Source organism: Hylobates moloch, unplaced genomic scaffold (assembly GCF_009828535.3).
Source record: "Hylobates moloch isolate HMO894 unplaced genomic scaffold, HMol_V3 SCAFFOLD_14, whole genome shotgun sequence".
In the NCBI taxonomy this organism is placed as follows: domain Eukaryota; kingdom Metazoa; phylum Chordata; class Mammalia; order Primates; family Hylobatidae; genus Hylobates; species Hylobates moloch.
The window spans coordinates 85,993,643-86,006,084 of NW_026652289.1; the positions used below are offsets into that span (position 1 = coordinate 85,993,643).

General features: G+C 57.7%; 1 long non-coding RNA gene and 7 other non-coding genes across 9 annotated transcripts in view; all 8 read left to right on the forward strand.

Moving 5' to 3' along the window:
• The window catches only part of LOC116482007 (uncharacterized), a 33,543-nt gene that overhangs the window by 14,798 nt on the left and 6,303 nt on the right, over window positions 1-12,442 (forward strand). For both annotated transcript variants that reach the window (XR_009209901.1, XR_009209902.1), the window contains exons 17-29: window positions 1,137-1,268; window positions 1,651-1,695; window positions 3,056-3,182; window positions 3,564-3,608; window positions 4,892-5,023; window positions 6,123-6,243; window positions 6,609-6,653; window positions 7,990-8,121; window positions 9,872-10,003; window positions 10,774-10,905; window positions 11,289-11,332; window positions 11,719-11,850; window positions 12,231-12,275. This is a non-coding gene — a long non-coding RNA (uncharacterized LOC116482007). The remainder of the gene's footprint in view (window positions 1-1,136; window positions 1,269-1,650; window positions 1,696-3,055; window positions 3,183-3,563; window positions 3,609-4,891; window positions 5,024-6,122; window positions 6,244-6,608; window positions 6,654-7,989; window positions 8,122-9,871; window positions 10,004-10,773; window positions 10,906-11,288; window positions 11,333-11,718; window positions 11,851-12,230; window positions 12,276-12,442) is intronic.
• LOC116482745 (small nucleolar RNA SNORD115) lies at window positions 1,325-1,406 on the forward strand. Its single transcript, XR_004252017.1, has one exon. It is a non-coding gene; the product is annotated as a small nucleolar RNA SNORD115 (small nucleolar RNA).
• Window positions 3,239-3,320, forward strand: LOC116482701 (small nucleolar RNA SNORD115). Its single transcript, XR_004251973.1, has one exon. It is a non-coding gene; the product is annotated as a small nucleolar RNA SNORD115 (small nucleolar RNA).
• Window positions 6,300-6,381, forward strand: LOC116482697 (small nucleolar RNA SNORD115). The gene has a single exon (XR_004251969.1). It is a non-coding gene; the product is annotated as a small nucleolar RNA SNORD115 (small nucleolar RNA).
• Window positions 8,179-8,260, forward strand: LOC116482735 (small nucleolar RNA SNORD115). The gene has a single exon (XR_004252006.1). It is a non-coding gene; the product is annotated as a small nucleolar RNA SNORD115 (small nucleolar RNA).
• LOC116482744 (small nucleolar RNA SNORD115) lies at window positions 10,060-10,141 on the forward strand. Its single transcript, XR_004252016.1, has one exon. It is a non-coding gene; the product is annotated as a small nucleolar RNA SNORD115 (small nucleolar RNA).
• Window positions 10,961-11,042, forward strand: LOC116482705 (small nucleolar RNA SNORD115). The gene has a single exon (XR_004251977.1). It is a non-coding gene; the product is annotated as a small nucleolar RNA SNORD115 (small nucleolar RNA).
• On the forward strand, window positions 11,907-11,988 carry LOC116482717 (small nucleolar RNA SNORD115). The gene has a single exon (XR_004251989.1). It is a non-coding gene; the product is annotated as a small nucleolar RNA SNORD115 (small nucleolar RNA).

Genomic DNA, 12,442 nt, shown 5'->3' on the forward strand with positions numbered 1-12,442 from the left:
TTTCCTCAGGGAGCTGACCCTGATTCCCATCAGGGAGGGATGGTTTCTCCAGGAGGGCAGCTTCCTTGGGAATCTTACCCGAGGATACCTTCCCTGAAGCCCTGCAGGAATGACAATGGTCTAGATAGCAAAGGGTTCCTTCAGCCCCATGCAGGACATCACCCAGTTGAGAGCTGGTGTGCGGGTCAGGCCTTGAGGACTGCCCAGGCCATATGAGGGGGGCCAGAAGGGCTCCAGGGTGCCACGGGTTTCACGTGGGAGCTCTCGATCCCCCGGCATGTTCCTGGGGGATGGTGATGGGGTCGGGCCATGGAGGTTCAAGGATCTCATCCCACCTGTGGCCCTGAATGGGGCTGATCCTGTTGAACAATGGGCCATCCTAGTGGCACGTATTGAGTCTGGTCAGGGGTGGTGCAGTTTCAATGGGGTTGGGTCAAGGTTGAGATCTGGCTGGCTCCTGCTGGTGCTTCAGGCCAGTCCTGTGACCCATGGGCTTTGGGCTAAGGGGGCATCCCATGTCCCATGGGGGTCACCTGTTCTCCATGTTTGAGTGGCAGTAACAGTGGCATTCTGAGGTGGGAAGGTCCACTGTCTAGGGTCTTGTACTGGGAATTTGCCACCTCGGCTTCTTCTGAGCCAAGGGGTCACCTCCAGGGTCTCGGATCTTGGGCCCAAGGAAATGAGAAGATACCATGTGGCCCTTGATTGGCTGAGTGTAGCCCAGCTCTGAGTTTGGGAGGTGTGGTGCACCCTAGAGGTTACACTGGAGTTCTCTCTCCCTGGTTTGCAATGGTAGCTTCCAGGCTACCCTCCTTGGTTGGCTGGGAGCGGGTTGGTGGCCGTGGCCCATGCCCAGTGGTCACAGGGCAACCCTGGGATCATGCGGGGGAGCTGGTGAGGGCAGTGGAGGTGTTCTTTGGACCAGAAGTATGGTGCAGCCCAGGTGTCTGGCCCGAACCCAATGACCAACCTACCTTGTTTCTCAGGATTTGGTGACGGGGAGGGCCAAGGGTGCCCTGCATCCATGATGGCTCAGTGTTCCACATGGAACCCATTACAGGGGTATCCCTTACCCCCTTCTCCACATGGAGATGTGAGGCCCTATTTGGACACATATCCTCCTCCTGTCCCCCCAGATGGTGAGCCTGGAGGAAGATTTGCATTGGGCCCAATGGCCCTGGGCCAGTGTCTGTCAGCCAGTTTCCCAGCCCCTGGTACACTGAAGCTCAGGCCTTTCTTGGCTCCCTGGTCTCCTACACTGAGCTGTGGTGAGTATATCGTGGTCCTGCCAGATGCATGTGCAGGGAGGGGGGTGCCTTGGGTTCAGTCAATGTTGAGAAACTTATAGTGTTCTGAAGAGAGGTAGTGACTTAAAAATCATGCTCAATAGGATTACGCTGAGGCACAGCCTAGTTGAGAATTTTGGAAGAGGACAGTAGGATCCCAAAGTCCCTGGCAGAGCCCTTGTATTTTAGGCCGGAGACTTCAAGGCTCTGAAGGGCATCTGGAGATGGCTCAACCTGTCTCTGCGCTCCTCCATGAGGCAGTCCAGGCTCCCTCTGTGGGCTTGCTGTTGGCACTCTGGTTCCCTGAGCCAGGGAATGTTGGTGGCTCTTCCCTGAGCCCCTGTTCTCCCCTTGTGTCTTTCAGTGAGCTCTTCTGCCCAGGCAGGCCACTTGGCATTGATCGGCATAGGTGAGTGGATCCTGCTGGGGTCATGGGTCATGAGCAAGGCCACATGGGTCGCCAAGGGTCAGCCTTACAGCCATAAGGGTTTTCTCAGGGAGCCCACCTGAATTCCCACCCGGGAGGCATAGGTTCGCTAGAAGGGTGGCATTTTGGGAAATCAGACCCAAGTCGGACACCTTCCCTGAAGCCCTGCAGGGGTGATGGTGGTCCAGGCAGGAAAGGGTTTTTTTCAGCCCCACATAAGGCAGCTCCTAGCTGAGACTCGGTGCAGCTCCTAGCTGAGACTCGGTGCTTGGGTCAGACCTCAAGGATTGCCCAGGCCACATGAGGGTGGCTGAGAGCCTCTGGGGCACCACAGGGGTCACATGGGAGCTCTCAGTGCCTGGCGTGTCATGCACAAATGGACCTCTTGGGTTTGTTCATGGAGATTCAAGGATCACACCCCACCATGGCCCTGAACGGTACGGTCCCTGTTGAGAAATGGGCCATCCCAGTGGGTCTCCTGGAGCCTGGTGTGGGGGCAGCATTGTTTCCCTGGGGTTGGGTGAAGGCAGAGTTCTGGCCGGCACCTGGTGGTGCTGCAGGTCAGCACTGGGACTCGTGGGCGTTGGGCCAATGGGGAGCCCAAATCCCACTGGGGATCACCCTTTTTCCAACATCAAATGTCTGGAAGGGTGGCCTCCTGAGGTGGGAAGGCCTGCTGTCGAGGGACATGTCCCAGGAATTTGTCACTCAAGCTTCTTCTGAGCTTTGGGTTCACATCCAGGGTGGCGGGGTCTTGGGCCCAAGCAAAGCAGAGGGCACCATGTGTCTCCTGATTGGCCAAGTGTTGTTGGCTCTGTGTGTGGGAGGTGTGCAGAGTATGGATGGGGACCCACCAGAGAAAGCACGTGGCACTGCAGCTCCAGGCTATGATTTCTGTTGCATGCTTGGACAGGGTGCCTGGACAAGCGCACCATGCCCGGAGCAGGCTATGCAACTACCAGCTCTTCGGTGGGGTGTGACATCTGGGCCAGCCTCCTTGGTTGGCCATGACCTGGTTGGTGGCCCGGGTCTGTGCCTAGTGGCCCCGGGGCAGCCCTGGGGTCATGCAGGGGAGCCATTTTGAACAGTGGAGGTGCTCTTGGGGCCTGTAGTGCAGCACAGCCTAGGCATTTTGCTCAAGCCCAGTGACCCACCTGCCCTGTCCTCTCCAGGTTCGGTGGAAGGGAGGGCCACAGGTGCTCCGTGTACTTGATGAGTCAGCATTTCACATTGAACTCATCACATGTGTCCATGGAGGGCTAGCAAGGGTGAGCTGGCACCCCTGACCTCCTTCTCCACATGGAAGTCAGTTTGGACACATGTCTTCCTCTTGTCTCCCCAGATGGTGACCCCGGAGGAAAACTTGTGTTGGGCCCGCTGTCACTGGGCCAATGTCAGCCAGGTGCCCAGTCCCTGGTACACTGAAGCTTGGGCCCTTCTGGCACCCTTGGCTCCTGCACTGAGCTATGGTGAGCCCATCTGGGTCCTGCTGGATGCATGTGCAGGGAGGGGCGTACCACGGGTTGGGTCGATGATGAGAACCTTATATTGTCCTGAAGAGAGGTGATGACTTAAAAATCATGCTCAATAGGATTACGCTGAGGCCCAGCCTAGGTGAGAGTTTTGGAAGAGGATGCTGGGATTCTGAGGTCCCTGACAGAGTAAATGTATTTTGGGCTGGAGACCTCGAGGCCCTGAAGGGCATCTGGTGGGCCCAACCCTATCTCTGTGCTCCTCCGTGAGGCAGCCCAGGCTCCCTGTGCAGGCTTGGTATCCAGGCTCCAGGTCCCTGGTGACGGGGCACGTTGGAGTCTCCTTCCTGAGCCCCCGTTCTCCCCTGTGTCTTTCAGTGAGCTCTTCTGCCCAAGTGGTCACCGCGGCCTTGAGCGGCATAGGTGAGTACATCCTGTTTTGGTCATGGGCCATGAGTGATGCAGCATGGGGTCCCCGACATTCAGCCTTTGGACAACTAGGGTTTTCTCAGTCTGCCAACCTACTCCCCACCAGGGAGGGATGGTTTCTCCAGGAGGGCCACTTCCTTGGGAATCTGACCCAAGGAGCATGTCTTTCCTGAAGCCCAGCAGGGGTGACAGTGGTCCAGGCAGCAAAGGGTTCCTTCAGCCCAACGTAGGGCAGCTCCCAGCTGAAACTCGGTGGACAGGTCAGGCCTGGAGTACTGTCCAGGGCACATGGGGAGGAGGGGCACAGGGAATGTGGTGCACCCTAGAGGTTACACTGGAGTTCTCTCTCCCTGGAGAGGGGTGAGTGATTGGGCCCACACAGTCAGGCTGTGAAGATTCAAGGAATGCTCCACACCCATGACCTTGAATGGGACCAGCCCTGTTGAGCAATGGGCCAGTGGTACCTCCTTGAATCTGGTGAGGGACGGCACTGTTTCAGTGAGGTTGGGTGAAGACTGAGCTCTGGCTGGCACCTGGTGGTGCTGCAGGTCCTGGGACTTGGGGGCCTTCGGTCAAGGGGGCAGCTCCGATCCTGCTGGGGACAACTCTTCCTTGAGGTCCAGTGGTGAAAAGAGTGTCCTCCTGAGGTGAGAAGGCCTGCTGTCAAGGGAATTTGCCACCCAGGCTGCTTCTGAGCCTTGGAGTCACCTCAGGGTGGCAGGGTCTTGTGCCCAAGGAAAGGAGGAGACACCATCTGGTTCCTGATTGGCTGAGTATAGCCGGGCTCTGTATATCGGAGTTAGGCAGGGCATAGATGGGGACCCACCAGAGAAAGTGTGGCCCAGGGGCCCCCCAGGCTTGGAGAGGGCACCAGGGCCATTGCCCACAATGCTCAGGTGCTGGCTCTGGGAGGGCCAGGTCTGCAGCGGCTTTTGGCATCTGGCCAACCACCTTGGTTGGCCAGGAGCTGGTTGATGGCCCTGTCCTGTGCCCTGTGTCCCTGGTATGGCCCTGGAGTCGTGTGTGGGAGCTGGCCTGCGCAGTGGAGGTGCTCTTGGGGCCTGCAGTAGGGTACAGCCTAGGCATCTTGCCTGAGCCAGCACTTTTTGTTTGCCCTGTCTTTCCAGGGTTTGGTGGCAGAGAGGGCCAAGGATGCCCCACATCCGTGTTGGGTCAGTGTACAGCATGGATCCCATCACATGGGTATCCCTTAGCCCCATCTCTACATTGATATGTGAGGCCCTGGTTGGACACATGTCCTCCTCCTGTCCCTCCAGATGGTGAGCCTGGAGGAAGACTTGTGTTGGACCTGCAGGCTGAGGGCCAGTGTCTGTCAGCCAGGTGCTCAGCCCCCCGTGGGCTGAAACTCTGACCTTTCCTGGCACCCTGCTCTCCTGAACTGTGCTGTGGTGAGCACATCCAGGTTCCACTGGCTGTTTGTGCAGGGAGGGGGTTCCCTGGGTTGGGTCAATGATGAGAACAGGGCCACATGAGGGGGGCCAGAGGGGCTACAGAGTGCCATGGGGTAACAAGGGAGCTCTTGGTCCCTGGAGTGTGGTGTGTGAATGGGCCCATGGGGTTGGGTAGCAGAGACTCAAGGATCCTGCTCTACACATGGCCCTGAATGCGACCATCCCTGTTGAGCAATGGGCCATCTCAGCGTGTCTCCTGGAGCCTGGTTGGGGGGCGGAGTTGTTTCCCTGGGGTTGGGTCAAGGTTGGCTCTGGTTGGCACCTGGTGGTGCTGCAGGTCAGCCCTGGGACTCATGGGCTTTGGGCCAAGGGACAGCCCGCATCCCGCTGGGGGTCACTCGAGTATTGTGAAGGGTGGCCTCCTGAGTTGGGAAGGCCCGCTATTGAGGCACCTGTACTGGGAGTTTGTTGCTCAGGCTGCATGGAGGCCATGGTGTCACCTCCAGGGTGGTGGGGTCTTGGGACCAAGCAAAGGAGAGGGCAGCATGAGACTCTGGATTGGCTATGTGTGACTGGCTATGTGTCTGGGAGGTATGTGGAGTATGGATAGGGACCCACCAGAGAAAACAAGTGGCCCTGAGGCCCCAAGCTATCTTTTCTGGTGCCTGCATGGAGAGGGTGCCTGTACGCATGCCCATCATGCCCGGGGCAGGCTGTGCCACTGTCAGGTCTGCAGTAGTGTGTAGCATCTGGGCCAACCTCCTTGGTTGGCTGTGACCTGGCTGGTGGCCTGGACCTGTGCCCAGTGGTCCCAGGGCAATCCTGGGGTCATGCGGAGGAGCCGTTTTGGCCAGTGGAGGTGCCCTTGGGTCCTGCAGTCCCGCATACCCTGGGCGTTTTGCCTGAGCCCAGTGACCTACCTGCCTTGTCCTTCCCGGGTTCGGTGGCAGGGAGAGACACTTGCATAGGTGATGAGTCAGTATTTCGCATGGATCTCATCACATGTGTCCATGGACGGGGAGCAAGTGTGAGCTGGCACCCAACACCCCCTTCTCCACATGGAGAGTGGTCACATGTTCTCCACCTGTTCCCCTAGATGGTAAGACTTCTGTTGGGCTCACTTTTCCTGGGCCAGTGTCCGTCAGCCAGGTGCTCAGCCCTCGATGCGCTGAAGCTCCAGCCCTTCCTGGTGCCCTGGTCTCCTGCACTGAGCTGTGGTGAGCACATCCGGGTTCCACTGGATGCATGTGCGGGAAGGGGGTTGCCCTGGGTTGGGTCAATGATGAGAACCTTATATTGTCCTGAAGAGAGGTGATGACTTAAAAATCATGCTCAATAGGATTACGCTGAGGCCCAGCCTAAGGGAGAATTTTGGAAAAGGATGCTGGGATCCCAAGGTCCCCAACAGGGCCACTGTATTTTGGACCTGAGACCTGGAGGCTCTGAAGGGCATCTGGAGGTGGCCCAACCTGTCTCTGTGCTCTAGGTTCCCTGTGTGGGCTTGGTGTCGTTGCTCCAGTTCCCTGGGGGCAGAGAATGTTGGTGGCTCCTTCCTGAGTCCATTTTCGCCTTTGTCTTTCAGTGAACTCTTTCACCTAGGAGGGCCCCTTGGCATAGACTGGCATAGGTGAGTGGATCCTGCTGGTGTTACGGATCATGAGCCAGACCATGTGGGGTCCCCAAGGATCAGCCTTTGGACCACAAGAGTTTTCTCAGGGAGCTGACCTGAATTTCCACCTGAGACGGAAAGGTTCTCCTGGAAGGCAGGCTTTTTGGAATCGGACCCAAGGAGGACACCTTCTCTGAAGCCCTGAAGGGGTGATGGTGGTCCAGGCAGGAAAGGGTTCCTTCTGCCTAACATAGGACAGTGCCTAGTTGAGGCTCGGTGCTGCAGTAAGGCCTCAAGGACTGCCCAGGCTACATGAGGGGGGCCAGAGGGGCTACAGGGCACCACGGGTTTAACGGTGACCTCTTGGTCCCCAGAGTGTGGTGCGTGAATTGACCTATGGTGTTGGGTTGTGGAGATTCAAGGATAGTGCCCCACCTATGGCCCTGAATGCGACTGTCCCTGTTTAGCAATGGGCAATCTCAATGGGTCTCCTGGAGCCTGGTGGGGGGTGGAGTTGTTTCCCTGTGACTGGGTTAAGGTAGAGCTCTGGCCGGCACCTGGTGGTGCCGCAGGTCAGCCCTGGGACTCTTGGGCTTTTGACCAAGGGGCAGCCTGCATCCCGCTGGGGGTCATCCTATCTCCGAGGTCAAGTGTTGTGAAAGGTGGCCTCCTGAAGTGGGAAGGCTCACTGTCGAGGGACCTGTCCTAGGATTTTATTGCTCAGGCTGCTTCTGAGCCATGGTGTCACCTCCAGGGTGATGGGGTCTTGGGAACAAGCAAAGGGGAGGGCACCATGTTCCTCCAGATTGGGCAAGTGAGGCCCAGCTCTGTGTGTGTGAGGTGTGCAGAGCATGGATGGTGACCCACCAGAGAAAGCACATGGCCCTGTAGCTCTAGGTTGTGATTTCCATGCACACTTGGAGACGGCATCTTGATGTGTGCCCAACACGCCCAGGGGTAGACTATGCGATAGCCAGATCTGCAGTGGTGTGTGGCATCTGGGCCAGCCACCTTTGTTGGCCATGAGCTGGCTCATGGCCCTGGCCCATGCCCATTGGTGTCAGGGGGCCCTGGGGTCATGTGGGGATCCATCTGTGGCAGTGGAGGTAGACTCAGGGCCTGCAGTATGGCGCAACCCATGCATTTTGCCTGAGCCCAGTGACCTACCTGCCCTGTTCCTCCAGGGCTTGGTGGCAGGGAGGGCCAAGGGTACCCTGCGTTGGTGATGAGTCAGTACTTCACATGGATCTCATAACATGTGTCCGTGGAGGGCAAGCAAATGTGAGCCCCCACCCACTACTGCCTTCCCCACATGGAGGTCAGTTTGGACACATATCTTCCTGCTGTCCCCCAGATGGTGAGACCGAAGGAAGACTTGCCTTGGGCCCTCTGTTCTTGGGCCAGTGTGAGTCAGCCAGGTGTCCAGCTCTAAGTGCACTGAAGCTTGGGCCTTTCCTGGAATGCTCGGCTCCTGCACTAAGCCAGGGTGAGCCCATCCGGGTCCTGCTGGATGCATGCATGGGGCGGGGGTGCGCCCTGGGATGGGCTGATGATGAGAACCTTATATTGTCCTGAAAAGAGGTGATGACTTAAAAATCATGCTAAATAGGATTACACTGAAGCCCAGGATAGGTAAGAATTAGGGAAGATGATGCAGGGATCCCAAGATCTCCAGCAAAGCCACACTTATTTTGCACTGGAGAACTTGAGAACTTGAAGGGCATCTTGGGGGGGCCCAATCCTTTCTCTGTGCTCCTTCATGAGGCAGCCCAGGCTCCCCTTGTGGGCTTGGTGTCTGTGCTCCACTTCTCCAGGGACAGGGCAATTTGGCGCCCCTTCCTGAGCGCTCCTTCTTCCCTGTGTCCTTCAGTGAGCTCTTCTACCCAGGTGGGGCCCCTGGCTTTGAGTGGCATAGGTCAGTGCATCCTGTTGGGGTCATGGGCCGTGAGTGAGGCAGCATGGGGTTGTTGAGAGTCAGCCTTCAGGCCACTAGAGTTTTCTCAGGGAGCCAACCGATTACTTACCGGGAGGGATGGTTCCTCCAGGAGGGTCACTTCCTTGGGCATCTGACTCTAGGAGCACGCATTTCCTGAAGCTCTGCAGGGTGATGGTGGTCTAGGCAGGAAAGGGTTCCTTCAGCCTAATGTCGGGCAGTTCCCAGCTGAAACCAGGTGGGCAGATCAGGCTTGAGGACTGCCCAGGCCACATGATGGGGGCCACAGGGGCTTTGGGGTGCCCTGGGAGTCATGCTGGAGTTCTTTCCCCAAGAGGGGTGGGTGATAGGGTCCACGCCATCAGGCTGCGGAGACTCAAGGAATGCTACCCACCCATGGCCCTGAATGGGACCAACCCTGTTGAGCAATGGGCCATTTTGGTGGTGCTTCCTTGAGCCTGGTAGGGGGTGGTGCTGTTTCAATGTGATTGGGTCAAGGCTGAGCGCTGGCTGGTGCCTGGTGGTGCTGCAGGCTGGACCTGGGGCTCATGGGCTTTAGGCCAAGGGGACAACTCCCATCCCACTGGGGTAATCCCTTCCTTGAAGTCTAGTGGCAGGAAGGGTGGCCTCCTGAGGTGGGCAGACCTGCTGTCAAGGGACCTGTCCTGGGAATTTGCCACCTAGGCTGCTTCTGAGCTATGGGGTCGCCTCCAGGATGGTGGAGTTTTCAGGCCAAGGGAAGGAGAGGACACCATGTGGTTTCCGATTGGCTGAGTGTGGCCTGGCTCTGTGTGTGGGAGGTGTGCAGGGCATGGATGGGGACTCATCAGAGAAAGAGTCTAGCCATGGAGGCCCCCGGGCTTTGATTTCTGATGCGTGCTTGGAGTGGGCACCAGGGTGGTCCTACCATGCCCAGGGGCAGGCTCTGTGACTGCCAGGTCTGGAGTGGCTCCTGGCATCAGGACCACCCTCCTTGGCTCAACCAACCTTGAGCAGGTTGGCTGCCTTGGCCCGTGCCCCATGGTCCCAGTGCGACCCTGGGGTTGTTCAGGGGATCTGGCCCGGGCAGTGGAGGTGTTCTTGGGGCCTGCAGTAGGGCACAGCCCAGGCCTCTTGCCCCAGCCCAGTAACCCACTTGCCCTGTCTTTCAGGGGTTTGGTGGCAGGGAGGGCCAAGGCTGCTTTGCGTCCATGTTGGGTCAGTGTTCTGTAAGGATCCCATTACCAGGGTATCCCCTACCCGCCTTCCGTACATTGATACATGAGGCCCTGGTTGGACACATGTCTTCCTCCTGTCCCTACAGATGGTGACCCTGAAGAAAGACTTGAGTTGGGCCTGAAGTCCCCGGGCCAGTGTTCATCATCCAGGTGCTCAGCTCCCAGTGCACTGAAGCTCGGACCCTTCCTGGTTCCCTGGTCTCTTGCACTGAGCTTTGGTGAGCACAACCGGGTCTTGCTGGATGCATACATGGGGAGGGGGGTGCCCTGGGTTGGGCTGGTAATGAGAACCTTATATTCTTCTGAAGAGAGGTGATGACTTAAAAATCATGCTCAGTAGGATTACACTTAGGCCCAGCCTAAGTGAGAATGTTGGAAGAGGACGTTGGGATCCTGCGATCCCTGGCAGAGCCACTGTGTTTTGGGCTGGAGACCTGGAGGCCCTGAAAGGGCATCTGGAGTGGGCCCAACCCTGTCTCTGTGCTCCTGCATGAGGGTCCCCAGGCTCCCTGTCTGGCCTTGGTGTTGGTACTCTGGTACCCTGGGGATGGAACAAGTTGGTGGCTCTTTCCTGAGCCCCTGTTCTCCCTTTGTGTCTTTCAGTGAGCTTTTCTGCCCAGGTGGGCACCCTGGCATTGATTAGCCTCCTTGGTTGTTCATGACCTGGCTGGTGGCCCGAGCCTGTGCCCAGTGGTCCCAGGGCAGCCCTGGCGTCAAACGGGGCAGCTGTTTTGGGCAGTGGAGGTGCTCCCCAGGCCTGAAGTATGGCACAGCCTGGGCCTTTTACCTGAGACCAGTGACCTGCCTGCCTTGTCCTTCCTGGGCTCGGTGGCAGGGAGGTCCAAGGGTGCCCTGCGTCAGTGACAAGTCAGCATTTTGCGTGGATCTCATCACATGTGTCCATGGAGGGAAAGCAAGAATGAGCTGGTACCCAACACCCCCTTCTCCGCATGGAGGGTGGTCACATGTCCTCCACCTGTGCCCCCAGATGGTGAGACTTGAGGAAGACTTCCATTGGGCCTGCTTTTCCTGAGCCAGTGTCCATCACCCAGGTGCTCAGTCCGCGGTGCACTGAAGCTCCAGCCCTTCCTGGTGCCCTGGTCTCCTGCACTGAGCTGTGGTGAGCACATCTGGGTTTCACTGGATGTTTGTGTGGGGAGGGGGTTCTCTGGGTTGGGTCAATGATGAGAACCTTATATTGACCTGAAGAGAGGTGATGACTTAAAAATCATGCTCAATAGGATTACGCTGAGGCCCAACCTAGGTGAGAATTTTGGCAGAGGATGCCGGGATCCCAAGATTTCCGGCAGGGCTGCTGTATTTTGGGTTAAAGACCTGGAGGCCCTGAAGGGCATCTGGAGGTGGCCCAATGCTTTCTCTGCGCTCCTGTGTGAGGCAACCCAGGCTCCCTTTGTGGGCTTGGTGTTTGCGCTCCTCTTCCCCAGTGACGGGGCACGTTGATGGCTCCTCCCTGAGCCCTGGTTCTCCCCTTGTGTCTTTCAGTGAGCTCTTCTGCCAAGGGGTTCCCCTGGCATTGACCAACATAGGTGAGTGGGTCCTGCTGGCATCATGGGCCATGAGCCAGGCCGCATGGGTTTGCTGAGGGTCAGACTTCAGGCCCTGAGGGTTCCTCAGGGAACTGACCTGAATTCCCACCATGTGACTGCCAGGTTTGCAACAGTGCATAGCTTCCGAGCTACCCTCCTTGGTTGGCCGGGAGCTGGTTGGAGGCCGTGGCCCATGCCTAGTGGTCACAGGGCAGGCAGACTGCCCTGTTTTTTCAGGGTATGGTGACGGGGACGGCCAAGGGTGCCCTGCATCTGTGATGGGTCAGTGTTCCACATGGAACCCATTACATGAGTATCTCTTATCCCTTCCTCATATGGAGATGTGAGGCCCTATTTGGACACACGTCCTCCTCCTGTACCCCCAGATGGTGAGCCTGGAGGAAGACTTGCATTGGGCCCAGTGGCCCTGGGCCAGTGTCTGTCAGCCAGGTTCCCAGCCCCCGATGTGCTGAAGCTCAGGCCTTTCCTGGCACCCTGGTCTCCTGCACTGAGCTGTGGTGAGCATATCCTGGTCCTGCTGGATGCATGTGCAGGGAGGTGGGTGCCTTGGGTTGGGTCAATGATGAGAACCTTATATTGTTCTGAAGAGAGGTGATGACTTAAAAATCATGCTCAATAGGATAACGCTGAGGCCTAGCCTAGGTGAGAATTTTGGAAGAGGACACTGGGATCCCAAAGTCCCCTGCAGGGACCCTGTATTTTGATCTGGAGACCTTGAAGCCCTGAAGGTCATCGGAGGTGGTCCAACCTGTCTCTGTGCTCCTCTGTGAGGCAGCCCAGACTCCTTTTGTGGGCTTGGTGTTGGGGCTCCAGTTCCCCAGGCCAGGGAATATTGGTAGCTCTTTACTGAGTCCCTGTCTCCCTTTGTGTCTTTCAGTGAGCTCTTCTGCCCAGGCAGGCCCCCTGGAATTGACGGGCATGGGTGAGTGGATCCTGCTGGGGTCATGGGCCATGAGCCAGGCCACATGGGGTCACCAGGGGTCCCCCTTCTGGTCACGAGGGTTTTCTCAGGGAACCGACTTGAATTACCACTGGGGAGGCGTAGGTTCTCCAGGAGGGTGGCTATTTTGGGAATTGGATCCACGGGGA